Genomic DNA, 23,073 nt, shown 5'->3' on the forward strand with positions numbered 1-23,073 from the left:
GCTGCTACCAGTTCAGTTTGCATATTGGACAAAACTTGCCCATTTTTATTTCCTGGGGCAAGTGATTGTTTATTTTTAGATGCTCTTTTTTATTCATTCATTTTTATATTTTCTATTTAATATTTTTATGATGGATGATGCTCTCGTTATACCCAGAAAAACCACTACCACCTGATAAACATGCTCTATTTTTATTCTCATTTACTATCTCTTCAGAATGCAAGAAAACAGTGAGCAGTTAGCTATCTAATTTTGATTTTTAAAAATCTTGATATTTTTTTAAAAAGAGCAACTAAATATGGGAAAACATTAAAGTCAAATGATGTGGAACTATGTAACCTGCCACAATTTTAAAACAGAGCCTATTGTTAGATGTATCAAATTTTCATGATATGAGTGAGCTAAGAGCAAAGTTAGAATGATGTATCTGTGAGATATGTATTTTTCTTTTGTACAAGCAAATACATTTTCTGCATCGTGGGAGCAAGTAGGGCTTCTCTTACGTCAAGATTGTTCATACAATAACAAATCACATAATTAAATCACATAATCCCAATGTTACCTTGTTGTTTCATGCCTTCAGGTCATTTCCAAATTATCATTATCAATTATCACCCTAAGGTGAGTCCAGCATGTGGTTTTATTGGCAAGGTTTGTTGAGGGGGGGGGGGGGTCCTTTTCCTTCCTCTAAGTCTGAGAGAGTGTGACTGGTTCAAGTTCACCCAGTGGGTTTCCATGGTCTGTATGAAATTCGAACCCTAGTCTCCAGAGCTGTAATCCAACACTCAGACCACTACACCACATTGGTTCTCTGTGTTACCCTTCTACATCAGAAAATGCATTCTCTTAGAATGCCTTCCTTAGAATGCCTAGGAAACACAGATCTGAGCTTTTGCTTCTGCTTTGTTCAGAACTGATAAACAAAAATCTAACCAAGAAAGCAGGTGCTGCATCCCAATCTTTGGAATAAAAAGTTCTCTCTGCAGGGGGGAACAATTGATTTGTATGTCCTGACCTTGTTCAGATGTCAAACTGAGAGCACACAAGATATTCTATCAGCTTCCAGTGGTGGATTAACACCCACTATGAACCACCTTATTTTTTTCACTTCCAGAAAAGGTTCTTGTCACTGAATTTACAGAAGAGTCTTGCTGGCACAAGTCATTCAACTCAGTGTCACCTAAATTTGATGTGAGCAAACATTTTAACCACTCCAGCTAACATGGCATCAACTGCATGGTTTTATAGGAGCACAGTAATCTGTTTGTTATGGTCAGCTGGGAAACAAAACAGTCTTCTATGACATGCCTCAAAGTTTTAATGTTTGTAAAAATGACACTTGTTCACCTAATCACCTGAAATGTGGCATCCATGATCTACACGGTAAGGTTTACATATCTGCCCTATTTAAAAAAACAAATCCAACAAACACCACCAGAACTACAGGAAGATGGTAGAATTTAGATACAAGTTGCTGCCACATTGCAGACTTGATGCAGTTTGACACTGCTTTAACTGTCATGACTCCATCATATGGAATCCTGGGATTGCAGTTTGTTGTGGCAACAAAGCTCTCTGACAAAGGTTAAATATCTCACAAAACTAATCCAAACATTATCATTTTGGTACAAAAAACATGGTGACATTGAGAAGTTATTTGCAGACACAGAGCTGACACAGTACTTTACCTTTAGTTTAAATTAAATAAGGATAAAATTGATATATGTTTAGCGCTGTTAATGATCAGGAAATTTTTGACACGGCTCCATTGATGCAGCACTTGTAGCAAACTGGCCATTAAGGTCATTGAGATATTGCAAAGGGGAAGGAAAACATAACATTTTGAAGCAATAATGACATGTGCTTTTCTGGCTTTTATCTCTCTAGTGCTCCATAATTCCATTTCTCACAATAATTCAGGAAGCATTGCTTGAGTTTATCAAAAGCCGCCAGAGCTCCAGGACCGTGTCTACCAGACAACTAGATCAAAGAGTGCTTTCCAAAACAGCCAGGAAACATTTGGTATTTGTCCAAGCTAGACATGCATTTTGACAACCTGCAGCAGAATATAAGCACACTACACCCCTTTCATTTTAGCTAGGGTTATAACTGAGGATGCGATTATAGGGACCTACAGCCCCTTTAGGGTCACCTATTTCAGTCCTGAGACACTAGTTGATTGGGTGACTGCCACAATATTCTGAGGATTTGGGCACTTTTTTGTATGTGCAATTCATTTGGGGGAAAAACCCACCTCATTTTTGCAGAATGTTTTCACACAGACTTTGCACAAGACAAACGTTTTGATGCAGAAATGTTTTCTGTGCAAACACCAAGATTTTCTATGCAAACAATTTTTTTTGTTAAAAAAGTCCTCAAATGCGAAAAATAATTAAAAAATGCACAAAAATTCTTGCAATTCCAATCAGCTGGGAGAAAGTTTTTGAAATTACTCAGTTTGTGAGAGAACAAAATAAGCAAAGATTTATACCCTTGGCCCCCAACTAGAGTAAAACAATGGGATTTATACATGGGTTGATTTAACATTCAACAACTGATTCAGTGGATCTGCTCTAACTAGGATTGGCAGTTTGATTTAGGATATGATGTAAACCTCTGTTACATACCCTTCAGCATTTCACAAATGAAAACTGGGACATATGAGATCAAATAAACTCAGAGTGTGGCCAAGATGGCAAAACTTATTAATCAGGGAGAACAGGCATGCCTGATGAGGTTGCCACAGTTCACTTTTGCTTGAGCCTTCAGGGAAGGAGACATTCCACCCTCTTCTCTCCACTCCCCCTTACTGATTTAATTGACTTTAAACTTAGTTTAATAATAATAATAATAATAATAATAATAATAATAATAAATTTTATTTATATCCCACCCCTTTGAGGTCAATAGGGGCGGCTAACAACAATAAAATACAATACATTGTACATCAAAATTCCCTCCCACCCTTAAAAATTATTAAATCAATTATAATTAAAACCAACAAATTAAACAACATTAACACATACAAACACATACAAGACAAAAACAAAACAGAACAAAACAAAACAAAACAAAACAAATAAAACAGTAAACTATGGTGGCATTTCCAGGGAGGACTTTGGGGACTCTCATGAGAAGAGGGTTCCTGAGGCTGGGATTATCTATCCAGGAAAGGCCTGCTGGAAGAGATCTGTCTTGACAGCCTTTTTAAAGCTGTCTAAAGATGTCAATTGACGGACCTCGTCTGGCAGGTCGTTCCATAGTCTGGGGGCGACAACAGAAAAAGCCCTCTGGGAGGTAGCCAAAAGCCTAGATCTTTGAGGCTGCAGCAAATTCCTCCCAGAGGACCAGAGTGTGCGGGGAGGATTATATGGGAGGAGGCAGTCCCTGAGATAGTTTGGACCCAAACCATTTAGGGCTTCAAAGGTGATAACCAACACCTTGTACTGGGCCTGGAAACTAATAGGCAGCCAGTGGAGGGACATTAATACCGGAGACACAAAAGTATGCTGAGGACAAAGAGGGAAAGAAGAAAGAGAAACTGGGGCATTTTTAAAGCAGCTGAAAAAGTGGATGATAAAGGATTAATCAGGACTGTCTCTGGCAAACTGGGTCATTTGGAAGCTCTGCTGTTCTGTGAGGCTAAATTGGCCCCTTTCTTATATGTTTCAGCATATAGCAAAAACATTTCCATTTGGGCAAATCTCTGTTTTACTGCACAGATTCCTTTTATCAAAAACCTCTGTTATATCAACTCTCTCTCTTTTAACATATTGCACTTTTACACCCTTCTCATAAGCACTAGAAAGAAATGAAAAAGAAGTAATTTAACAGTGAATTTACTATAGCCTTTATTACTGGGACTGGTTTTATTAAACTCTATATAATAGTCTTGGAATAACTTTCAAACTTCAAAATTGTCTGCTTTCTACTCAAGAACTACTGGACTCTGGAAACAGATTGCCAACACACACACACTCTGCTACTGTCACAAACTAGAAATGATGAGGCAGAAAGAAAGACGTTTTATGCAAGGCTCACAAATCCTTGACTTTTTCTCCTTTTATTCAAGTGTTCATATAACTAATAAATTCATTTCAAGAATATTAAATATGGTTTCTTATTCTTTTTTGTCTCCTAAAACATCCAGTGTAAGAGTGCATCTGAACAATAGACAATGTTCCTTACCTAGAGTGGAATCATTCAGGCTAGTTCCTCGTCTCAACAAACAAACAAACAAACAAACAAACAAACAGCTTCATTTATATACTGCTTCATACAGTGTCTAAGTGGTTTACAACTGTAAGCAATAGACCAAAGCCTGAGAACAAAGGACAGCCCTGGTGATGTCATTAACCATTATGTATTAATTTACCAACCACAGTTACTAACAGCTTGTAAATCGAACACAAATTTAGATGGCAAAAGGAACATTTAATCTAGCCTACTTGCTTTTAGCCAGAAGCTGGATGCAAAGCAGAGCAGAGGATGAACTCTGGCATCACAACAATGAGGAGAGGAGGAGGAACCTAGTTAAGGAAATATACATATTCCCAGGGAGTCTTTTTGAAGTTGCAGCACTGATCAGTTAAGCCTTGCAAATTGTATAAAGCTGCTGGAGCTAGAGATTTGCGTACAACAGTTTCCTCTTGCCCAGAGCTGAGCCTTTCAAAACTGGTTAATTTTCACCCTTGGCTCCTAACTAGAGGTGATCCACAAAAGCTGGATACTCAGGACAAGTCCCTAAGATGTGGCACCCTTTTTCACCTCCTAACCATCTTGCCTCCCCACAGGGACGTAGCCAGGATTTTAGGAAGGGGGGGGGGTCCAGACTAAGTGCCACCATTATAATGGGGCTTGGGTGTGACAGCGCAGCAGCATGCCCCATTCATTTTTCTAACGGAAGGGGGGATCTGGACCCCAAGAACCCTCCCCCTTGGCTACGTCCCTGCTCCCCAGTAGGCTCATGTCTTAAGTACAGGCAGTGGTGAAAATGTCAGGGTTTTTGTCTTTTGTTTGCACTAGCTCTGAGGAGCTATTGGGACACATTACATTGTACTGTACCAAGTATTAGGAGGGGAAATACAACAGACAATGAATGGTTCTGTCTTATCAGTGTTATCTTCACCCCATGCAAATAATGGGCAGCAATATTTATTTCTTTGTCTGTCTGTTTATTTATTTTTATACTCACATGGGCCCAATATAAATAAATTGCTTTGTTATTGCTCATGACAGAACTTTCTTCTTTCACACTGAGCTGCCTTGGCACTTCAGAAAGAATACGCAATTAATTTTTTAACAGTTTCATTTCAAGCTGCACCCCAAGCTAGCGTTCGAAAGTTATTTTTTTAAAGTGCCAAGGCCACCACTGTGGGACCACACTCATTAGCAGCTCCATGTTCCAGCTCATAATTCCTCCCCATAGATACCAAGAAACAGAGTACCTCAAAGGGCAATACAAATTCTCTGACAAAATGTGAAGAGCTAACAGCATTAAAAGAATGAATAAGGTCAGGGTGAGGGAGAAGGGGAGGGAAGCTGCAGCAACACAGAGAAAGCCAACATACAAGTGATGTGGAGTCTGTTCCATGTGGAACAATTTAGAAAGCCCTGAGGTGCATGCAAGTTATTCACTATCTCCATATCTTGGTGGCTGGTTTTTGTTTTGTTTTGTTTTTTGCTCCCTTTTATATAAAGTGTTCAAAAAGAATACATTCCCAGCAACTCACCAACTGAGTTGTCTATTGTACACTGCTGCAGATGTGTTGTCTAACTATTTTATCATGACCCATATTATCTGCTTATTTTAAGCAGCATAAGGAGGCCTTTGAAGGTAAAACCCAGCTTTGACCTGTGTCAAAGAAATTATTAGCATGGTCTTTTCTATTAAAACACAGCACAGAGTTTATAGCTCCCTGGCAACTTATTATTTTCAGAAGGAAACAGTTTTTTCCTCCTGCAAGTAGACGTACAGTATTACCATGGCCTCATTATTCTGATTCACTAAACATCACTTAAGGTAGGAAATGTGTAGGTTTTTAAAATATTTAATAGGCTTTGACTTGCTCTCTCACACTGGAAAAGACCACTAGTAAGATGGATCTATAAAATAAATCAGCACTCCATTACAACAACAAGGATCCAACCTGGTTAGATTTAGAAGTGGTTCAAAAAGCAGCAGCCACAAAAATATGCCTTAAAGGATTCCCACTGGCAACTGAATCCAAGTGATAAGCCACCTGTGTGCAGCAGCCCATTCATGTTTTCCAAGCCACTATTATTCTCTTCCAAGATCTTCTGTACAGAAATAATAAATCTTCATACCCCACCACAGCATAATGATAGTAATCTAATAGGGAAAAGGATGAATTTTACAAGCAACTAATCTCCCTCCTTCATTACAGGTTCATACTTATTCAGATAAACTTACACTGATGTCAACTCAAAGCTGAGCATCAGTGATTCTTGTTTAAAACACTTCTCTTCAGTGAACCAAACTGGTGTATGTTAAGTGCAGAATCACTGAACAGGGAAATTCAATTTGTGGGAGTGCTCTGAGCATTGCTCCTAATGTGGAAAATATTCTTAATTACAGCCAAACAGTGAGATAGTTCATATTTAATATCTTACACAACAGCAACAGAATTAGGCAAATGGGGAGGGAGGAGAGAAAGTAGTTCTAACATCTCTTTCAGATCTTTGTGCTTCAGAAAAAACAAGATCTAACTTTCATGTAGGCTGTTTCCTTTTACCACATTAGAGCTATTCAGAAAAGCTTCCTTCAAACATATGTGGCTTGTGGATGTCTGAAAGATGACCTTTTTTCTTATATGAACCTGCCTGGAAACTGAAATACTCAGCTGTGCCCTTATTGTATGTCCCATCACCTTGAGAGGTCAACCACACAACAGGGCGTTTCTGGCAGTAGCAGTACAGTTATGGAACTGCTGGTTCCATCCTTTATGAGCTTCTGACAGATGGTTAAAACAATGCTGTTGTGTCCTGCTTTTGGCTTTAAAACTGGTTTTAGTTTGTTTTACCGTAATATTTTATTTCAGTTCTGTTTTTATATTGTAATTTCACAATATGTTGCTTTGAAAGTGCAGATGAGCAGAAAAGCAATCTATAAATACCCTAAAGGCACCATAGCCTATCTCTTTTCAGAAGTTAAGCAAGGTAAACCCTGGTTTGGAGACTACCAACTAACATCAGATGCTGTGTAGGCTATATTTCAGAGGGAGAATATGAAGCAATTTTCCCTCTGAAAACATGTCTCGTATCACTTGCCTAAGAGAACCCTGTGAAATTAATGGGGTTTCCATGAGTCCACTGGTGGCTTGAAGGCACATACACAGACAAATATTTTTGGGGATAAAGAAGTGGGACTGTAACACTTGTTTCATATTCTCCCTCTGCCCCCTCAGCCAGCCACTGAAAGAAATGTCAGTGGAAGGCTCCACTTTGCTCTACAAGCAGATTTCTGGAGTGTGGCCAGACATGTGGCTAAAAGGTAGAGTATTATTTCTCCTCCATTCTTCAGCACATGAAATAATCTACCATTACTAGTTGGTGCTGCAAATAATAATTAATGCATCTGTTCTGTTGTCAAAGTTGAAGCATGAGCAGAAGAGAGCAAAACTGGAAAAATGACATTTCTACCTTGCACAACACTAATGCAAGTTTCTTTAGATAATGTTCACACACAAACACCAAAATCAAAATAATGCAAATGTAGAAAGACAATACTTTTCTTCTCATGCATTCAACTGCTGTAATGAACCAGAAACAGCAATAGCAGCTTCATTTATATACCGCTTCATACCATACTAAGCAGTCTCTAAGTGGTTTACAACTCTAACCTAATTGCCTCCAACAAGCTGGGTACTCATTTTATTGACCTTGAAAGGATGCAAGGCTGAGTTGACCCTGAGCCCCTGGCAGGGACTGAACACACAACCTTGAGGTTTGTGAGTGAGTGGCTGCAATACCAGCATTTAACTACTGCACCACCAGGGCACAAAAAAGATGTGTGGTTTATATTCCATTATACTTTTTGACTGAAATTGGACAATTTGACCATATATTAATAGCAAAAGTGAAATACCTTTTTGCCACTCTCAAGTTGTTAAAGTGTGCGCTGAATATATGAATATATGCTTAAGATGAATACTTACAAATTACTTCATGAATTAATGGTGGGGCAGTTTCTGACATTGCATGGTATGACCTGACCTGCTAACTGCATCAGCAAGTTCATTGTAAACAACTACACCAAAGGTGTGAATCACGCAACCTTCAGTCCTGGCCAGTAGAAGCAATCGTGAGGATGGCTTGCAGTTACATTTTTGCAGTAACTTTGGAAAGCTGCACAATTTCCACCCCTGATCTACAAGACAGCAGGGATGTAGCCAAGGGGGGGGAGGGGGTTCTTGGGGTCTGGACCCCCCCTTCCATTAGAAAAATGAATGGTGCGTGCTGCTGTGCCGCCGCACCCAAGCCCCATTATAATGGTGGCACTTAGTCTGGACCCCCCCCTTCCTAAAATCCTGGCTACGTCCTTGAAGGCAGGAGCCTTAATGCATACACACATTTAAAGATGTACCTGCTCTAAAGATCATTATGGGATATGTGTCATAGTGTGCAGTGCCAGGGTGTGGCCAGCTACTGAGACCTCTTTTTGTAGGTGGATGTGTGACTTTGTAGGTAATTTTCCTGGGGAAGGCTTTAATATTACAGTCATACAACCAGTCCTGTATACATAAAGATACATGTATATCCAGTATTCACCAAAGCAGGGGGGGGGGGGGGTTTGGGAGAAGGATATGTACGGAAAAAGAGATTAGGAATATTTTTTATGATCCCTTCATTCAAACTTTCTATAAAAATATATTTAAATGATTAGGATCCCTTGAGCAACTGAAACAACTGCTCCTAAGCATCCTTTCCCAATAAGAACAATGCACTTGGCCCTATTTTTCCTTATCTAATGATGCTTGGCACTATTTTCCCTTATCATATTCAAGATGCCCTGTGCAACCATTAAGTAAGTCTGGTGAGCCCTTGGAATTTGCTGGGGTTTGGTTCCAGGAAACTCTGCCCCCATGTATACCAAAATCCATGGATACTCAAGTCCCATTATATACAGTGGGTAGTAAAATGATGTCCTTTATATAAAATGGCCAAATCAAGGTTGGCTTTCTTTAGAGAAAAAAGTAAGATTTTCAAACTGGATGGTTGAATCTGTGGAATTAGAGGACCAACTGCATGTTCAATCAACAGACAAAAATGGAGTGACTTAGCCCTGTCTCCTTAACCCCCAATTCCATCACTTTCCTCATGTGGAAATTGACAAATCTGAATAGGAACAAATGGGGTCACAACCAATCCAAAGGGCAAATTCTTTAACTTGGGGGAGCTCTCATATCCAATTCTACCCCTTTAGGCAACACCAGTGGCCTAACAGGTTTTTTTATCAACAAAGAACACTCTCCATCAACTATGGCCCATCCTGGATAGAGAAAGCCTGTTTGCTCCTATTCATGTCTTTAGCCCAACATACTGCTGTGAGGCAAGTGACTGGGATTGACCATATAGAATGTATCTCAGCAGCGCTTAACATCTTTTAAAAGATACAACAGTAAGTTAAACTACCAATTATTTCATTTTAGGCTGTATGCCAAGCAAATAGATTACAAAGTCAACTGAAAAAAAAGGAAAAGCTAATTGAATATTGATCTTACAAAGCTGGAGTTGTATTCATGAACCCTGGAACATTTTTAGATTACAGTGAAGTGTAGTTAGTTAAAAGTAACAGTTATTTTCTTTTCATTGCTACTTGATATAGTAAAGAACATTCTTTGTGGGCTGACAGAAATTAACATTGACAGAATTTCTGCATAAAGAATCTCTCTACCTGATCAACTCTGCCATCACTGGTTTAAATTCTATTGTTGGTGCTAACTAGACAAGATCCATTACATCATTTATCAATGATTTATCAATGGGCATTTATCAATGAGTTGGCTCAATAAGTCTGCTTATAAGATCCAAGCCAATGTCAGATCACAAAAAGTTTAGAGTGATGTTAAATACCGCATTCTTTTAAATAAAGTTTTTAGTGTAAGGAAAAGTATCTTCCGTTCACCCACGGAAGGGGCTAATTTCAACTGACTCACCCTTGATTTTCAATCCCTTGTGCCGTGTTCCACAACATTCAGATAACTGGCTTTGGAAAGGAACATCTGCATGGATGAAGGGCCAGGAACAGTTAATTTCCAGGAATGACAGAGTTATAGCTTGTTAAAACAAAGTCAAATTATTATGTAGAGAGACACAAAAGGCACCTTCTGTCCAGAGCTGATCTATATTATTATTATTTTTACAAAAAATACAAAGGATACAGAAACACTTTGACCATTCATAGCAACAGCAATAGATCAATAGTTAAAAGTGACTGTCATCTCTTTGTTACTCACTCACATATGCCACCTCTAGCCACTGCCTAACCTGCTGGATGCCTCAGGCCACATTTCAAATGCTGAGGATGTTTACTATTCAACTAGAAGGGAAAGTCAGAATAGACAATGCAGGAATTGGAGCCAGATTTAGCTCTGAATGAGACCTCAAGAATTCACTATCAGGTGGGCCTTCAAATACAGAATCAATAAGCAGCATTTTAGTTTCCTAGTGATGTTTGCCAGTGTAGGAAAATAAAATGGTTGCTTGTGCTGCAACTGCCATGATCAGGAGCCCAGGATAGGTGGAGGGAAGAGTTTTTTCAGGGGTAATGCCCCAAAGGTTGCATTACTTTGAGAAGGGAACAGCCTGTTGCCCTTCTTGGGGGAAATGGAAGACGTTTATGTAAAGAGTGTCGGCTAGTCTTCCTTATCTGGAATTCTGAAATCCAAAATATTCCAAAAACCCAAACATTTGTCATGGGTGGATGAAATAATGACACTTTTGCTTTCTGACATCTCTCTATGTAAACAAACTTTATTTTGTGCACAAAGTTATATTGTATAAAATTACCTTCAGGTTATGTGTATAAGGTGTACATGAAACATAAATGAATTGCACATTTATACTTCAGTCCCACCTCCAAGATATCTCATTATGTACATATGTGCCAATACAGGTATTCCCAAATCCAAAAAAAAAATTTGAATTCCAAAACAGTCTTGATCCCAAGCATTTCGGATAAGGGAGGCTCAACAAATAATCCAGATGATGCTAATCTTCCCTGAAAGCATTTACACATTGCATTGCTTTACAGCCATAGTTCCATAGTCTTCCGAGGCGAAAAAAATGGGGCAGTTTCCTTCTTCTCCTGATTCCTATCTTTCTCACTTTTATGCAAATTTTGCCCGTTCAAAAGATAAAAGGAGAGATGAAAGTCTCTCATCAAAAGGAAGGAAGCTATGTAGTAATCAAAAATAAACTGTGCTAAAGTGCTGTTGACAAGCAAAATTCTTCCTTAAGACAATAGCTTGCTTTCCAGTTACTATGAAAACATGATGCCAAGAAAACAAACTATTTTTTTTTATTTTACAGAGTCACTAATTAATAGCGTTCCTTCTTCATTTGTCTGCTGTGCTATAGACAAGTCTGCCATATGTAGGAATACCCAGTCCCATTTGCCTTAACACTAATGAGAACAGAACAGAAAGGGGGGGGGGGCTAAAGAAAGCCTTAAAATTATTTTTTAGAAAAAAATGTTTAATCATACTTTAATCATACAGTGCCCTCCTTCCTTTGAAAAGCATTCATTTACTGAAGAGCTATGCCTGAACAGTAGAGCTAAATAATAAAGGGCTAAGACCTTCCATAGAGACCTGACAAATCTCACCTTAAAAGTGTGTCTAGTTGTTAACATTAAGTAGATTTCAGATTTATACTTCTAACTCAAATTATACAACAGTCACTTCACCCACACAACCATATAGTATATTTAATTCTTGTTAAATATTTTGGTACCTGTCTAATCAAGACCATGACATTCTTTGCATTACGTCCTACATGCCAACAAGTAAACTGTACTTGTTTGACTGGTCACTGGTACATTCAAAAGTATAGGTGATGATGATAAAAAGCAGGAAGCTTTCTAAGTTAAACATTTTGGTGGAAGCTTTAGCCTTTTACTCATGCCCTAGGGCTTCATGCCAATTCATTCCATCATTTAGACACAAGTCAAGATTTATGAGCCAACATAGTATAGTGGTTTGAGTACTGGACTCGGCCTCCAGGAGACTAGGGTTCAAATCTCCACTCAGTCATGGAAACCCGCTGGATGACCTTGTGCAAGTCACGCTTTCTCAACCTCAGAGAAAGGCAAATGCAAACTCTCTTTGGAGAAATCTTGTTAAGAAAGGCCTGTGACAGGTTTGCCTTAGAGTCACTATAAATCGGAGATTACCTGAAGACACACAACAACAATAATAACAAAAAACTCACGAGCTTTTTCAGACCCAAACTACTTTCAGACTTTAATGTGATGGAAAATTAATGAACATGAAATATGGAAGAAGATGCTTTGTGACGTGAAGTTCATCACCCATCCCAATCTATGAGCATTCATTAGAATATATCTGAAGGGCTGCCTGTACCTATATGGTTCTGACTGATCCAAACAGTTCAACTTGTAGGTTGTATGATGGAATAAAATAGTAACATTAAAACGTGCCACAAAATTACCTTTTCTTTTAACATGGAAAAAGGCTAACATGGCTGACTCTTTGAAAACTGCTCACAGGAATTACATTGTCCCAAAGCATCATCTGCATGAAAAGGGAAAAAAGGGTAACTAAGATATCAACAACAACTTCTACAAAGTGGAAGCAAGGGTGCTCCTCCAGCTTTTGAGATCAGAGGAACCCATTTCTTCTACAAGTGGGCACTTGCAGACAGCTGGAAAAACTTGTGCTATTCAGCGTAGGCTGAACTGATTTTCTTTGCATTTCTGTTAGGTCTTACAGAACTCAAAGAAATTTCCTTAGGCTTACTGAAATGATTTTAGCATCCTTTAAAATTCTTTAGATGTTTCACCTGATGTGAAGTTTTCCGCCTACCAGTTCACTTGAATATCACTTGAGGTTAAGCTTCAGCAGGGAAGCCTAGTTATTTGTGTCCTGTAGGGTTTTCACCTGACTGTGTTTGAAGTGTGGGATTGTGTATGCATGCACACGCAATTTGTTCATTTCCTAGACTGCTTCTTAGTGAGCTCAAAACTAGATCTACTTCCAATAAATAAAAATGCAATAAAAACATAATCCAAAATATCAGTAAAACCACCACTATAGTCCAAACTGAGAAACAAGAAGAGTGTGAAATACCATCCCACATATTCAGAATCTAATTAAGCTTCTGTAAAGCATATTCCTCTGGGAAATGGCTATCTTTCACCAGTCATTTCACCAGCCATCTTAAAGGGAGGTATTTTTTAATTATTATTTTTGTTTTTAAAATTAGTCCCTTGAGCTTCCCTGCATAGTAAATTCCACCATCTGCGGTTACCTCTGAGGAGACAATACCAGTGTTAAGCAATGAACCATTTCATATTTGCACATTAATATGAACATTGCCCTTCTAGCATTAAGAGAAAGGAAGGATGTATAAACTAAAGTATTCACATAAATACATACTACAACTACAGTCTTTCAGATGTCTAGACAAATCATCTATTAAAAGGCTTGTTTTTTCCCCTAGAGTACTATAATCCTGTGTTTCTATGCAGAAGTAAATCCAATTGAATTCAATGGAGTTTGCACCCAGGTATGTAATAGAACTTTAATCTAAACTGAGTTTTTTAAAAAAGTATTCCACAATTAATTAACCAGGCAACACACTTTCTAAAATAGATATTTGCTTTACTGCTCACAAGAGGGAATTTGTTTTTCTTAACACTGCAAAAGCCACCTGAAAGGAAATGCGTACGGCCCTAATCTGTCTCTGTGGCAGAGTTTAGAAAATTTATATTTAAAAGTAATCCATTCTGTGTTCAGTGATGTCACTGGAGTTGGTGTCAACTGGTGCGGCAACATGTGGTGTCACCCTACTTGACTTCCTCCCAAAAATCCTTTGTAATTTTTTGTAGTAATGTGTGTTTTTTTGTACTAATGTACTAAAATTATAAATCATAATTCTCATATAACACTGAATATAATGGTAATAGTTATGACATAAACAACTACCTTTAAAGATAAGCACAGCTTAAATGTATTTGCATGTACACAGTTTCTTGTGGTTAAAGTGAACATTTGGTAAATGTGAAAAAAGAAAATTTTAAAAGAAAAAAAAATAAATTGTTAAACTTTTCAAAATGTTTTTATTTTTTAAAATTTAAATGGAGGGGGGACCTGGAGCCTCTCCTTCGTCTTCCCACTGACATCCAAGCAACTGATACCATCTTTTAAAACTTTTAAAGGCAAGCACTGCAACCTGTTTCTGCCAAAAGGCAGATGTTTTGGGAGAAGTGGTGTCACTCCCCCTTTGGATGTCACCTGGAGCGGCCTGTGCCCCCTAGTGATGCTCCTGACCAGGTTTACCCCTTGCTGGTTTTTATTTTCCTGGGAGTGGAAAACTCTGTAAGTCCCTTCAGAACGCACTTCAGTGCACCCGACCAAATAGAAAAGGTTTCAAATCCATGTGGACAAATGATTATAGGTTTTCAAAGCATGTCCTACTGGCCATAGTGGAGTCATGTGACCCCTCTAGGAACAAGCCCCATCAATAGGAACCAGTTTTGGACCCCTCAGAATCACATGGCCTTATTGTGGTTGATTTCAAATGGACACTCCAACTGGACCCAGTAGGGTCATGTGACTCCTCTAGGAACACACCTCACCACCCTGACCAATATCAACCCATTTCAGACCCCTCAGAATCATAGGGTCTGAACCAGATGGCCAATAAGAAGCCTAAATTGTAATTGCCATATATCCTTGAATGTAATGGCAATAGTTGCGATATAAACAACTACCAAAATTAAAATTACACCTTTAAATTACAGTGTCATATGCACAGCCTAAAAAGACATAAACATAGTTTCATGATGTTAAAGTGAAAATTTTGTAAAATGTGAAGTTTTCCCAAAAATCTTTAAAGAATATTTTTTTAAAAATGTAAATATTTAAAATTTTTAAATTTAATTAAAAAACAAACCTGGACCTTTCCTTTCTCCTCCTACTGAGCCTCACCCCATTCACACTATCTCTTCAGCATTTTAATGGGACACAGGCAAATGCCACAGCCCATTTCTGCAAAAACACATATGTTTGAGGTATAGTGATATAATGCCCCTTTAAGGTGTCACCTAGTGCAGCTCGCACCTCCTAGTGATGCCAGTAATAGTGTTTACACATTAATATACTGCTGTTACTTGTTCCTGTGTTAAAACAGGAACTCACTGCCTCACTCTTAATTTTAGTTAGTTTGATTAGTTATTTTTTGTTAGTTTTTGTGGGTGGGAACAGGACTGACATGACAATAGCATAAAATCTGAAAAAATCTTATCAATGTATGTCTAAAATGTTTAAAAACTGCCTTTAAACTAACTCTTAGAAATCTCACAATGAAACTTCTGCCTTGAAAGCTCTCTGTTTTTGTAGTTTTTTGTGTTTTTTCAGGCTATATGGCTGTGTTCTAGAAGAGTTTATTCCTGACGTTTCACCAGCATCTGTGACCGGCATCTTCAGATGCTGGCAAAATGTCAGGAATAACCTCTGTGTTTGTGTTTTCCTTATTTGTTAGAGTCAGTCTTTTTTCTTTAAATGCCTTCCTCTGTCCAATTGCAGCTGATACTTAGGGTGAGTGATGTCACTAGGGTCTGAACCCTGTGGTATCACAAGGGGATGCCCCTGGATCTCAGTCTTTGGCCTGGGATAGTCCTCACCTGGAAATCCTAGTAGGTAGCCACCAGTTAAACTCATTGCTATAATTTACCATCCCAGATATGCTGTTGCTGCCTCTTGTCTGAAGATAAAATGTAGCCTTGCTAAAGTAACCTTGCCAACATAAAAGGTATCCTTGCCAAGGATCACTGGGACAATTCATACTCTAACATTGTTCTGAATTTGATCTTAATTAAACAGGGAAAGAACTGGAACACATTTATTCTCCTTGAATACTGAAAATCAGGTATTCTATAAGAAAAGGAAGGAAACAATCCTCCTCTGGCACAAGGAATAGAGCCCAAAGATAGCAACAGCACAAATTTAGATTGAATAACAGCAGTGAGGAAATTGAACACGTTGCCCAAGAAAGCTATAGAATCTCTTATCACTAGAGGTTTTAAAGAAGCTAGATAGAAATCTCTGTGGGATACTTCTCGGTTTAGAATCTCCTGCTCTGAGCTTGTTTTGGATTACGCCTGCCAATGTCTTTATGTGGGTTTTTTTTTTGTGATTCTACCTGGTACTAGTTTGCAATTCTGTTAGCAAAGGCAGTCAGCAGAAATTTCAATCAGATTTAGATGAAATACTGTGAAATGGTGCTGAGAACTTGTGGATCCAGGAGCCTGAGAAGTCACATGAATAAATATATTGAAGAACTAGGGACCAGGAATTTTAACACTAACATTTTGCTATTTGTTCAGGGGGCTAAGAGACAAAAAGGAAGATATCCAATAAAATTCCATCAATAATATGAGCAGAACAATATTTCTTGTTATGTCAGTACATACTCAGCACCCGTTGTTGAGAACAGCCTATTATGTAGAACTGTTTTCTTTTCTATCACTGCCTCTTCATTGTATTGTACTGCACTAGATGTAGAGTTTATTGTCTATCATTTCTATCATTTGTAGCTAACAGGTTTTTTGGGAGTGGGGGAATATAATTTTATTTGTTCCAAATTTGCATTATATAAAGATTACTTCATGTAGAAAAATAAAGAATGATCAAAAAGCCCATTTCAGAAATGTATTGCTATACTATATTCTTTTTTCTCTCTGAAATGTGTCAAGTTCTCTACATTAAATCATTATTCTAGAAAATACAGTTGGATCTATCTTCCTGCACAAGCCTTCTGCCAAGAGAAGAGTTCTACATACCAACAGAAAGTACAGTTGGCCTTCGCTATCCCCGGGGATTGCAGAAAAAATCAAGTTTAATAATAATTTAATAAGTTTGGCATCACTATAACTGCAATGGCTCAATGCCATGGAATTCTGGAATTTGTAATTTTGAGAGATTGGATACCACAACAATCTACAATTCCCAGAATTCCACAGTATTGAGCCATGGCAGTTAAAGTGGTGTCAAATTGGATTATTTCTGTAGTGCGGATGCGGCTCAGGTCTTCATGCAATAAAGATTTGTTAGACTCTGTAAACATGGGCAAAAGACCATAAAGCAGGTGACAATTATATAAATATGAAACATCTGTTCACCATCTGTCTATTGAAGGGCACATAGAATGACATCCTAATACTTCATGCAGTGTCCTGGAATAGATCTCTATTGGTTTTAACAGAACTTATTGCAAGTTAGTAGACTTTCTGGTTAAGACCAGGGCTGGGGAGTAGTGGTGATTTTGAGGTTACTCCTTGTCCTACTCCAAAATGAGATATTTTTTTTCTTAATGTTATTTCTACTCCTACTCCTGTAAATACCTCTTACTCTTACTCCTACTCCCCAACCCTGGGGGAAAGCCTTGGTTGCTTTGCAAGGCTTGTGTGTATGTGTGTGTGTAAGTTTGCTTTTTGCCTCCCGGTCCCTTTTCCAGTGCAATATACTAAAAAATAGTGTTTGCATGTACAGTACAATATAATAACAGGAATAAGGAGTAACAAATATATTTTGTTACTCCTTATTCCTACTCCTACTCCTGTAAAAAACCTCTTACTCCTTTACTCCTACTTCTACTCCTCAACCCTGGTTAAGACCATACTGTCAAGAGAGTACTATCAAAATGCTAAAGGATGTTTTCTGGGCACATCTTTTAAGATGAATTTCATACATACATATGTACACTTACTACTATATTCTTCAACTAAAAAAGGTTTACAGAAAGGTTTATGCAACCTGCCCTGAGGCCTACAGCTGAAATTACACGAGACACAAGGGACATTGGTAGGCAAGAGAGAGGAGGAAAATCCTGATATGATGTCTGCTTTGTCTCCCATCCCCTCAGAGCAAGAAAAATGGTTCCTCGGTAGCCCTTCTGGTAGCAGAATAACACTTCAGCACAGTGAGAGTATTCATGGCTCTTTCCTCCTCCAATACACCTATGGTGGTTCTTTTCATTACAGGTGTGTGCTTGTGAGCAAATAAAGAGCTAAAAGTGTGAGGCATGGAAAACAAGAGTACACCTACTGCACGTTCACTGGGCAGTAAGATCAATCTATTTTGTGTGGCTTATTGCTAACTAGGGGCCTGAGCAAATGGGCAGGATACCAGACCCTGGGCCAGCACTTGCCATGCCATGGGCCTGCTGCCACTGTTGCATCTATCTTAAAGGCCCCTGCCTCAGCCTACAAAGGCGCAAAAGCGGCACCTGGCTACACCCATGTGGGCAGGCATCTTTATGCTGTCAGAAGGCCTTTGGCATGATGTGACAGTACAACAGGTACAGGGCACATGGGGTCATTTGTTTTGTTGGCTGTCAACAAAATTCCAAGGCAAACAGCCCATCTTTTTGGGCCAGAGTAAGACTGTTTTGGGCGGGGATCAATCTGGGACTGCTGTATTGGGTCCGGACAGGATGAGATGAGGTGGAGGGAGGTAGTAGCTGTGCAATACACCTCCCACTTGTCACTCTGTTATTATGAATCTGATCTAACGTATCCTGGGGATATTCTAGCAGGAAGCAGAGTCAACAAAGGAGGAATTCATCTTCTTGCAAAAGGTGACACAGCCCCCTCCCCCAATACAATCATATGACCTGAAGAGTAGAAAATATGGACAGTTAACCACAGTGAACATGAACTCAAATGGATCAGAGGACAGTCTTTTTCAGAGAGACAAGTAGATTTTGCTATACACTTTCTTTGCTGCTGTTTCAAGAAGAATTGCAGCCATTACTGCTACCATTTCAAATGTGGTTCTCTTTGTCCAGCACTTTTTTCCTTCACCATGTAGTCTAATCCAAGTCAAAACAAAGAACAAGCAAAAAATCAAAAGCTCTCAAGCTGAGCAGTTTACTTTCTGATGGCCCCGGGGTGGACTATTTGTTTATTTGTTTAATAAAAAGAAGCTTCTAACAATCAGAAACCTGTAGCTATTAAAAGGCTTCCTTGGTATTTGAGTACCTCTTCTCTGTGAATTCCCTGGCTTAGAGGTTGCAAGTCTTAATAGCTTCAGAAAGCCTGAAATTAAAGGACTGCCCTCAAAAGTGAGGGCAATGCATTGCCTGTTATTAATCTAGCCCTGGGTATGTTTAAGGTTGGGACTTCTATTCAGAACCCTTCAGACAAGACTGATGCTGGTGTGCTGGCTGACAGAATTACAGGGCTGTCAAATGCTGCTCTAACCTGCTTGCTGATATCACAGTCACAGCCATGGGGCTCCTTTAGGTTCAAAGAAAAAGCTGATTCTCTCGCAAAGGAAAAATCAGGCAGTAGAAGATTGTTTCTGAAATGCTACTGAAGCTTTTTCAAAACAGTACAGCAGAGGAGACTACATTAAATGAGACCTACATTTTCAAAAGCACAGGACTGGATCATGTCTGCATGCTCATCACTTGAAGATTAAGATCAAAGAATAATGGTCAAGTATGAGCAACCACCACAGATCAGACCCCGACTCCTCTTGGTAGCTTATGGCAACATAACCAGGGGTTATGCAAGTGTTTTTGTGAGCATTGTCTATAGGGGTACACATTTCCTTCTTGCACAACACCTTTTCTTCAGCTCTACAACTGCAGTCAGATAGTACTGGGGCAGAACAGTCTCCTGGCACCATTCAGTTACTGTTGCACAAGGGAAGTTGCAGTAGCCATCATCATTTAGACCTCCAGTGTAACTTTGTTGTTTACTGCCCTCGAATCAACCCCAACGCATGGTGACCCTGTGGAAGAGACTTCTCCAAGCTCCCCTATCCTCCACTGCTCTGCTTAGATCCTGCAAATCCATTCATGTGGCCTCTCTAATTGAATCCATTCATCTGGCATATCGTCTTCCTCTCTTTCTACTACCCTCTACCTTTCCTAGCATTATTATCTTTTGTAAAGTTTTGAAAAGTCATCTTGGCTTCCAGGGAGTGATCATCCTTAATTTGTTCATGGTATCCTCAGCACTTTTCTCCAGCACGACATCTCAAATGAATTGATTTTCTTTCTGTCTGCTTTCTTCACTGTCCAGCTCATGGAACCTTATGTTCTGGCAGCATTGAACAGGACCTTCATCACATTAGTTCCACCACCTTACATACCACCATCATCATCTGTGTAGTTATTTCACACATTCAGCAGCTTCTTATATATGGGTATTGTGTGGATTCTGTGCATTCCCAGTGCATGTTTTTATTCCATAGCTATTTCTATGATATGTATTGTGACTTTTGGAGAAGGAACACAAATACTGCCAAATGTATACAATACACATCCATACGGAATTATTTTTCTTGAGAATAGGATTATATAGACAGCAAAACTACTTTTTAAAATTCTGTTTGGCTTTCAATCAAATCAGGCCAACAAACCCTGACCCAGAGGCACTGAAAGATTCTACAATATCCTAAAACGAGTACCGTAATATTAAGAAGGCATAATGGGTGGTTCAGTCAACAAAACAGGGATTTAAACACAATGTTCCTCATATAACTTCAATTATCAGCCAATATATGCCTTCAGGCCAGTAATCAAAGAGAGAGAGTCTTCTACCCTACAAATAAGGTCCCCATGTGAATGATTAAATTATCCCGATCAAGCCATTTCATGCAAAAATCATGGGGAAGCTCAACTTTGAAAGGACAATCAAGTTTCTAAAATTACTTCTTTGGTTTGAAACATCTCCATCTGGGCTGCAATAATCCCCCAACTAACATTTTAAAGGTAATCTTATGACAGGAGGGCACATAATGCAGGAGTGAAATGAGACAGTAACTTCCAACCTGCAGGAACAAATATCTAATCAGAATTAATGTCAGTATTACAGGCGTACAGTTTCCCAAAGCCAGCAGCAGCATTCAGCATAACGGGGGTTTTGGTACTGTTTTAAATGTGTGTGTTTTTAAACCATGTCATTTTTGTTTTAAACTTTAATAATATTTTAACTGTTGTACATTACCTTTGGAGCCTCCATGACTTTATAGACTAGGGTTCAGATCCCTGCTCTGCAATGGAAACCCAGTGGGTGACCTTGTGCAAGTCACACTCTATCAGCCTCACATGAAGGTAAAAGCAAAAACCCCTCTGAACAAATCTTGTCAAGAAAACCCTGATCGGTTTGCCTTAGGGTTGCCATAAATCACAAATGGCTTGAAGACACACAACAACAACAACACAACAACAACAACTTCTTTACCCTGGGCATCAGAGCAGGCTGAGAGGCAATAAACAAATGTTTTAACAAAATAAAATACAAGTAAAGTGGGCCCTCGGTATCTGCAGATTCAATATCCACGGATTTGAGCAACTGCGGATTTAATGTACATGTGAAAGGGATCTAGGAGTTCTAGTAGACAACAAGATGAACATGAGTCAAGTGTGATGTGGCAGCTAAAAAACCCTGCATCAACAGAAGTATAATGTGTAGGAAAGTAATAGTGTCACTCTATTCTGCTTTGGTCAGGATTCACCTGGAATAGTGTGTCCAGTTTTAGGTGCCACAGTTCAAAAGGGATGGTGAGAAGCTGAACTGTATCCAGAGGAGGGCCACCGAAATGGTGATGGGTCTTGAAACATGCCCTATGACAAGAGACTCAGGGAGCTGAGTGTGTTTAGCTTGGAAAAGAGAAGGTTAGGAGGTGATTTTTTGGAGGTTTTTAAACAGAGATTGGGTGGCATCTATTGGGAGTGCCTTGACTGTGTTTTCCTGCTTAACGTGGGGTTGGACTTGATGGCCCTTGTGGTCTCTTCCAACTCTATGATGCCATGAAATGAAGAAACATTTAATTTTTTTAACCTGCAATGACAGGCTGAGAAGCGGTCTCAGGGCAATAATGGGAGCTGCAGCAGCAACACCCGGGCAAACCAATGCCTCCCTCCCCCATGGAAGTCAATCCCACCACAAATCCACAGTCAGAACTCAGATCTCTTCCTCACTCTTTCCCACCTCCTGATTACAAAGCCACTGCCAAAGTTTAAACACCCTGCTTCATTCTGTTTCCCACCCTCTCACAATTAATCCTCTCCCAGAATTGAAACTGCCTCACTCCATTTCCCACTTTCTAACAAGGAAGCCTCTGCTAGAATTTAAACTCCTGTCTCATGCTGTTTCCCACTTACTCACTTTCCTTTCATGATGGGAAGGTGGGGAAGAATGGAGGAAGAATGCCTTCCCTATGTCTGGACCGTGCCACCTAGGTATTTTTACAAGTTAAAATACATAGTGACTTGAACATCCATGTTTTTTGGTATCCACAGGGGGTACTGGAATCAAACCCACATGGATACAAAGGGTCCACTGCAAATTATACCAACAACTGCAGAGACACCACTGGGCAGAAGCCAGTGCATCCATAGTATTTTTATTTATTTATTTATGGTATTTATATCCCGCCCTTCAGCTCTAAAGGCTCTCAGAGCAGCTTACAATTATTATTTTTAATAAGTTGGTTCCCTGCCCTCAGGCCTGCAGTCTAAAAGACACAACAGAAAAGGAAAAGGGAATGGTGGTGGGAAAGGGGATGAGGTCCAGTGGTTATTCTCTCCCTCTGAGGCCTGGACCAAGGCAGATGGACTGGAGGGAGGGCTCTTCTTCTTCAGGCATTTTTAACCTTGTTTAACTTTGTTTCCATACATCTATTTTTGGCATAAGCTTACCTCTAACAGAATGTGACTAATTGTGTCAAGTGATAAGCAGTCAATTAAAAATATATAATGCAGAGAGCAAACTCCTGGGAGAGTCAGAAATCTCCTAATTAGTTTAATTGCCGACATCATGTTATATGGACTACATAACTCCCCAAGTTCAAA

General features: G+C 39.2%; 1 protein-coding gene across 2 annotated transcripts in view; it reads right to left on the minus strand.

Moving 5' to 3' along the window:
- B3GALT1 (beta-1,3-galactosyltransferase 1) overlaps nucleotides 1–23,073 on the minus strand; it is a 416,413-nt gene that overhangs the window by 371,059 nt on the left and 22,281 nt on the right. The gene's annotated exons all lie outside the window — the stretch shown is intronic.

This window comes from Sceloporus undulatus, chromosome 1, assembly GCF_019175285.1.
Source record: "Sceloporus undulatus isolate JIND9_A2432 ecotype Alabama chromosome 1, SceUnd_v1.1, whole genome shotgun sequence".
Taxonomy (NCBI): domain Eukaryota; kingdom Metazoa; phylum Chordata; class Lepidosauria; order Squamata; family Phrynosomatidae; genus Sceloporus; species Sceloporus undulatus.